We start from the raw sequence: 5,935 nt of genomic DNA, 5'->3' as shown, positions 1-5,935 counted from the left end.
GATGCAGTGTGTCTCCCCTAGGTGTAAGGACAGCTCTCATAGTGAAAACTAGTGCCACTGCCTCTATGGCAACAAAGCTCCAACTGATCACTAATGCAACTATGTACAAAGTCCTTAATGCTACTCTTAACATAACCCAGAGTGTACTCAGTGCCAGGGTCCACTGTGTCATCTTGTAGGGCACACTGAGCAAGGTGGTCTGCTTTTTCATTTAGCGCGATACCCACATGAGAGGGTATCCAGATGAAATGGACCGTGGCACCAGCACCTTCTAGGGTGTGGATGAGATCAAGACACTTATTAACTAGATCACAGTCCATGGGGGAGGTGGATTGAAGGGCATACAATGCAGCCTGACTGTCAATAAAGAAATATACATTCTTATGGAGAGGTGCCACAATATGGAGTGCCTCCAGTACAGCATACAGTTCTGCTCTAGTGGAAGACATGTGTGCAGGGAGCCACCTGGAAACCTCAGTGTCAGTGTAGAGACTGGCAGAGATGTAGTCACGGATGAACAGCCCACATCCAGACCTGCTGCCATTGACTGACCCATCACAATAAACATGAATAGCCTGAACGTGGGGGGACTTGGACAATTTAGTCATGAACATGTCTTGCAGCACATGAGGAGAGCCAGTCCCTCTTGGGCTGATGCAGAGAGTGAATATCAACACTGACACGGTGAGGGTTCCAGGCGGGTTGGAGCGGTGACATAACAACGTTAATACAGACCTCGGCTACACCTACACTTGTCAGTACTCCCAAGATCTTCCTGAGGTATGGTGTTGTAGGAGTCCGAGGATCATGATACAGGGGGTCAGTGATCCCTTTAGAGAGTCAGAGCCCATGCATAGCATCCGACTAACTGTGCGACAAGTAATTTCCTGTACCCTACACATAATACTCGGCAGGTGCAGTTCAGCTCTGAGGACTTCAATCCGTGCAGTCCTGGGGCATCCCAAGATTATCCGCATGGCTTCATTCTGAACAAGCTCCAGGGGACGGAGTTGGGTAGCACTAAACTGTATCAAAACAGGGGCGACATATTCAATGAAGAACTGTATGACAGATATATAGAACATTCTTAGGACTGGAATGCCAGCCCCCAGGCCCCTGTTTGCTAGCAGCCGAAGTGGTGCTAGCCATGGCAGACAGAGGTCTCGAACATAGTGGACGGCTTGAAGAGACTTCCTGAAGCTCATCTGAACACCCAGGTACTTGTGTGTATGAACTCTAGGGATGGGAACAGTATTTACAGTGGGTGGTCGAGAGACCTTCCCTTTAGCTTGAAATTTTGTTTTACATTCATCAATCACTAGTCCCATTTGGACACACAACACTGCCAGTTGTGACAAAGCTAACTGGAGAATCCTGGGTGTGGGGCATTGGAGAAGTATGTTATCACCATAGATGAGGACCTGGGTGCCCTGTGGCAAGGAACAACGCACAATTTTGTCCATTAAAACATTGAAAAGCATTAGACTAAGGACTCCACCCTGTGGTGTTCCAAGCTCAAAGACTTCCTCAGAGGAGACTGCACCTTGAAACCAAACCTGTATTGTTCTATTGTATAAATAGTCCCTGATCCATCCTAATAATCTACCTTTGACACCTCAGAAAATTAGTTCCTCCATAATAACATCTTTGTTGGCCTTGTCAAAGGCACCCTTGAGATCAATGAAAGCTCTGCAGGTAGCATCCTTATTTATAAGGCACTTAACAAAACAATGACTTGTAGAGTGACTTTCTAGGAAGCCATGTACATTGCCAGAGAGTACATGGCCCACCTTATATATAAACCTATTCAATATTACCCGTTCCATCACCTTACACAGACAGCTGGTGAGAGAAATAGGGCGAAAGGTGCCATCACCTTTGGGGATTGGGATGATAATGGCCGTTTTCCAGGAGTGGAGAAGCTTGCCTGCGTTGAGAGACATGTTAAATATGTCCAAGATAGGGTTGTCTACCTTTACCTCCAGGAGGGCATTGAGGATATCATAAGTGATGCCATCCTTCCCAGGAGCTGTTGACCTGCCCAATTTGACTGCCGAGAGAAGTTCGTCATGTGTGATAGGCACACAGGTGTCATCCAGCAGAGAAACACTGTGGTGAATCAATTCTTGAGCCCATGGAAGCTGGTTGGGACCTCTATCAGGTTAACATTGATGTGGGTCCACACACCATGTATAATGACAGAGTGAGTACCCTCCTCACCAGGGCAGTCCATAACAAGGCCCATGAAGCCCTCACTCACCAGGGTGGCATAGAAAGAGGAGTCAGTGCTAACCGTGATGAATGGCTGGTTCCTTCCCTCCTTGTAGATTGGTTGTAGGTCCGTGTGTTGCTTCAGCAGGGCTGCAAACCAGCTGAGCAACTCACTGGTCGTCTTCCCATGGCCAGCAGGAAAAAGCAGGCGGCGTCTTTGTTTGAGGTCCGAGGCAGGAGGAGTTGCGCGTCGAGGTGAAGACTGGTCAGCAGCGATAAAATCCTGGTGTCTTTCCTGGGTAGATGGTGCAGGACGAGGCTCCTCAACAATCTCCATGTCCTCCAGGGTTGCTACGCCGTCCTCCACCACGACAGGCTCCTCGGTGGGCATGGTTCTTTGTTGTGTTGGCAACACGTGCATCGCCCTCTTTGTTTTGGCGTGGCGCACCAGCAAGCAGGTGTGTTTTGTCTCAATCTCAAAACCTGCTATTTGTGACTGGCAAATCGGGCTAGACCTTCCTCAGTAGCCATTGAGTAGGCGTGATCACTCAAGAGCACTTCTGATTTCCGCTTGAAAGAGCTGCTACTCATGTAAACAAGCGGAGCGAAAAAAAATGCCTCCTTCCGACATAGCGGGCAGGAAGCAACTGGAGAGAGAGAGAGAGAGAGAGAGAGAGAGAGAGAGAGAGAGAGAGAGAGAGAGAGAGAGAGAGAGAGAGAGAGAGAGAGAGAGAGAGAGAGAGAAACATAATGAAATCTCTATGTAATGTGACTGCTGCTGTAGATATGTGCTGCAAGTGGTTACTCGTAAATCATCTACGAAAAACAAATACCCGTGTTAACCATTTTTTCAGATAAATGTTTCTTATTTAGCTACAACTAAATTCGTTAAGTGTGCATGTCTGTGTGCAATGGCAGATGCAACAGTTAGTTCAAATGACGTGAAATTTGGCTGATAAACTCGGAGCCGGTCTCAGATGGATAAAACTTACTTTCATTCAGGCTGAAATTTTCCAAGGAGACGTCTAGGAAAGTTCTCATTGGAAAAAATATCAATCTTAAAGCACTAATTTGGCATTACTAAAAACACTCTGGGACTCAGTATGTGCAAATGAGAGGTAAGTAATGTGTGTAATTGACCTGCGTCAGACCACAGGCTGACCCATAATTTTAGTTTAATTTGAATGAAATTTGACAGAGGATTGGAATCTAGCCCATCATAGATCAAAGTTAATAACATCTCAATTGAAATCTTGCAATGAAGGTATTAAGAGATATAGTTCATTATGAGAAATTCACTTTTCGGTTTGATATTTATAGTTTTGAATGAAAAACATTCACTTTGGCATAAATGAAAAGCAATTACGGAGCCTCACTCTTACGGTTACGTTTAACTGGAGCCTCTAGCTTATAGGAGTCCTATTCCATCTGCCATTCCCTGCACACCACAATTGACTCCACCCACTCTGTAATCTTAGAATATCAGATTTTCCTTTCTTCTGAACGATGCTTATTTGTTAGTACCACTTTATTTAAAATGTACTATGAAGTATGTGACACATTTAATGTTTCTAACAAAATTGTTACCTTTCACAGGGGCCTGGGGAAAGCTGCGGAGGGCCGTGGGGCACTGGAGGGCACTGCAAGGAGGGACTGAAATGCCTGCCTAACTTTAACGTCGCCCATTTGCCCAAAGAACTTACGAAACACTTAATGGGCACGTGTAAAGTGGTACCAGAGGCGCCCTCTTGCTAGGCCAAGCGCTAGTGGCTAGATCTTGTCAGCGCAGGTTAATAGGTTCTCTTTGTGGATAGGGAGAGGCGAGCCTAAAATTAAGTATTTGACAATATCATCTATGAAACTGACAAAGGGCAAAGGGCAAAGAAGTACATGCGTTCACCACTGTCTTCAGAATTATGTGTTGGACTTGTAATCGCTAGCCACTCCCTCAGAGAAAGCTTGCAATCCGCTCTATGGGGCAAGACTGGGACGTTCACCTGTGATGAGCAGCATTTAAATACATTTGTAATTAAATACATATTCAAATAATATATTAATGTATTTAGAACTGTATTTATAATCCATTGGTTTATACGCATTTAATGCACCTTTTTGATAACTCACTAAGTCAATTCAGATGTTGAAAGAGAAGTTTAAATACTTTTTACTTTAATTTTGCCACAAATCCGTCATCTTCACCTGCCTGACAACCTCTGGCCAGTGGACAAAGTATGGTTGTGTTGCCACTTCTGTGGGGTTTTCTATAAATTCAAATGTTTTGAATAATACCTGGGGTTATTGGGAATTCATTGTAATTTTTGTCGAATGTATGTATATATCTAAGTGTATTTACAAGTGTATTTAAGTACAACTGTTGCATTTAGTATTTAGATAAATTTCCAGAATACATTTAATATTTAGCATTTAAATACATTTCAAAAAGGATTTAGCATTCAATATCTACATACAATCAGAGTATATACTAGTTAGTGCTCAATTGATTTTCACTAGCATTATGCCATCCTCTTCCTGAGGAATAACTTACCACTCACCAGTCTCTCTCCTTAATGACTAAGCTAGGGCCAACTCTTACCCTGCCAAGTTGTAGGCAAGGCGCCGATTCTCTAGCACGCACAGTGTGTGTGTGTGTGTGTGTGTGTGTGTGTGTGTGTTTGATCTGCTTGATCTGCTGCAGTCTCTGACGAGACAACCAGACGTTACCCTACGGAACGAGCTCAGAGCTCATTATTTCCGATCTTCGGATAGGCCTGAGACCAGGCACACACCACCGGGACAACAAGGTCACAACTCCTCGATTTACATCCCGTACCTACTCACTGCTAGGTGAACAGGGGCTAAACGTGAAAGGAGACACACCCAGATATCTCCACCCGGCCGGGGAATCGAACCCGGTCCTCTGGCTTGTGAAGCCAGCGCTCTAACCACTGAGCTACCGGATGTGTGTGTGTGTGTGTGTGTGTGTGTGTGTGTGTGTGTGTGTGTGTGTGTGTGTGTGTGTGTGGAAAAAGTTCCGGATAGGCCTGAGAGTGAGACCACACCACACCATCACACCGGGACAGCGAGATCATAACCCCTCGAGTTATACGTACATCCCGCATCTACTTACTGCTAGGCAGACAGAGGCTCGTCCATTTGTCTCGCCGCGCCCGGGACTCGAATCTGGGCCCTGTCGGTTGTGAACCGAGTACGCTACCACACTACAATGTGTGTGTGTGTGTGTGTGTGTGTGTGTGTGTGTGTGTGTGTGTGTGTGTGTGTGTGTGTGTGTGTGTGTGTGTGTGTGTGTGTGTGTGTGTGTGTGTGTGTGTGTGTGTGTGTGTGTGTGTGTGTGTGTGTGTGTGTGTGTGATACAACAAATGCAGTTCGGTAGAATGCTCGTTCTTTAAGATCAATAGTGATTAGTTATAGAATTAATCCATTTCCTATTTCCTGATCTTAGTAATTCCATCTTGCAGTAATGCCAAGGTAATTTGAAGATGGCTTAGGCTTCAGATTCATTCATGAACTAAATGAGTACCTCTCGTGCCTAATTCATCAGCTAAACAAAAATTATTTTTTCTGACTCTTTCCTCTCGTAAAGATCTCTACTCTGGGATATCAATGTTATTCATTATTTTTGGCTTTCATCTCTCTTAATATCATCATTATGAAATAGCTTTTAACTTTGCAATCCCGGACCTTGAACAATGTGCACTACCATACG

General features: G+C 44.8%; 1 long non-coding RNA gene across 1 annotated transcript in view; it reads left to right on the top strand.

The window, feature by feature from the left end:
* Positions 1–4,372, top strand: part of LOC123516829 — a 7,083-nt gene extending 2,711 nt beyond the window's left edge. Inside the window, exon 3 of the long non-coding RNA XR_006678295.1 lies at positions 3,808–4,372. This is a non-coding gene — a long non-coding RNA (uncharacterized LOC123516829). The remainder of the gene's footprint in view (positions 1–3,807) is intronic.
* The last annotated feature ends 1,563 nt before the right edge of the window (positions 4,373–5,935 follow it).

The sequence above is a fragment of the Portunus trituberculatus genome, chromosome 41, assembly GCF_017591435.1.
Source record: "Portunus trituberculatus isolate SZX2019 chromosome 41, ASM1759143v1, whole genome shotgun sequence".
NCBI lineage: Eukaryota > Metazoa > Arthropoda > Malacostraca > Decapoda > Portunidae > Portunus > Portunus trituberculatus.
Note: the sequence above shows the minus strand (reverse complement) of the source record. Positions and strands in the feature narration are given on the sequence as shown.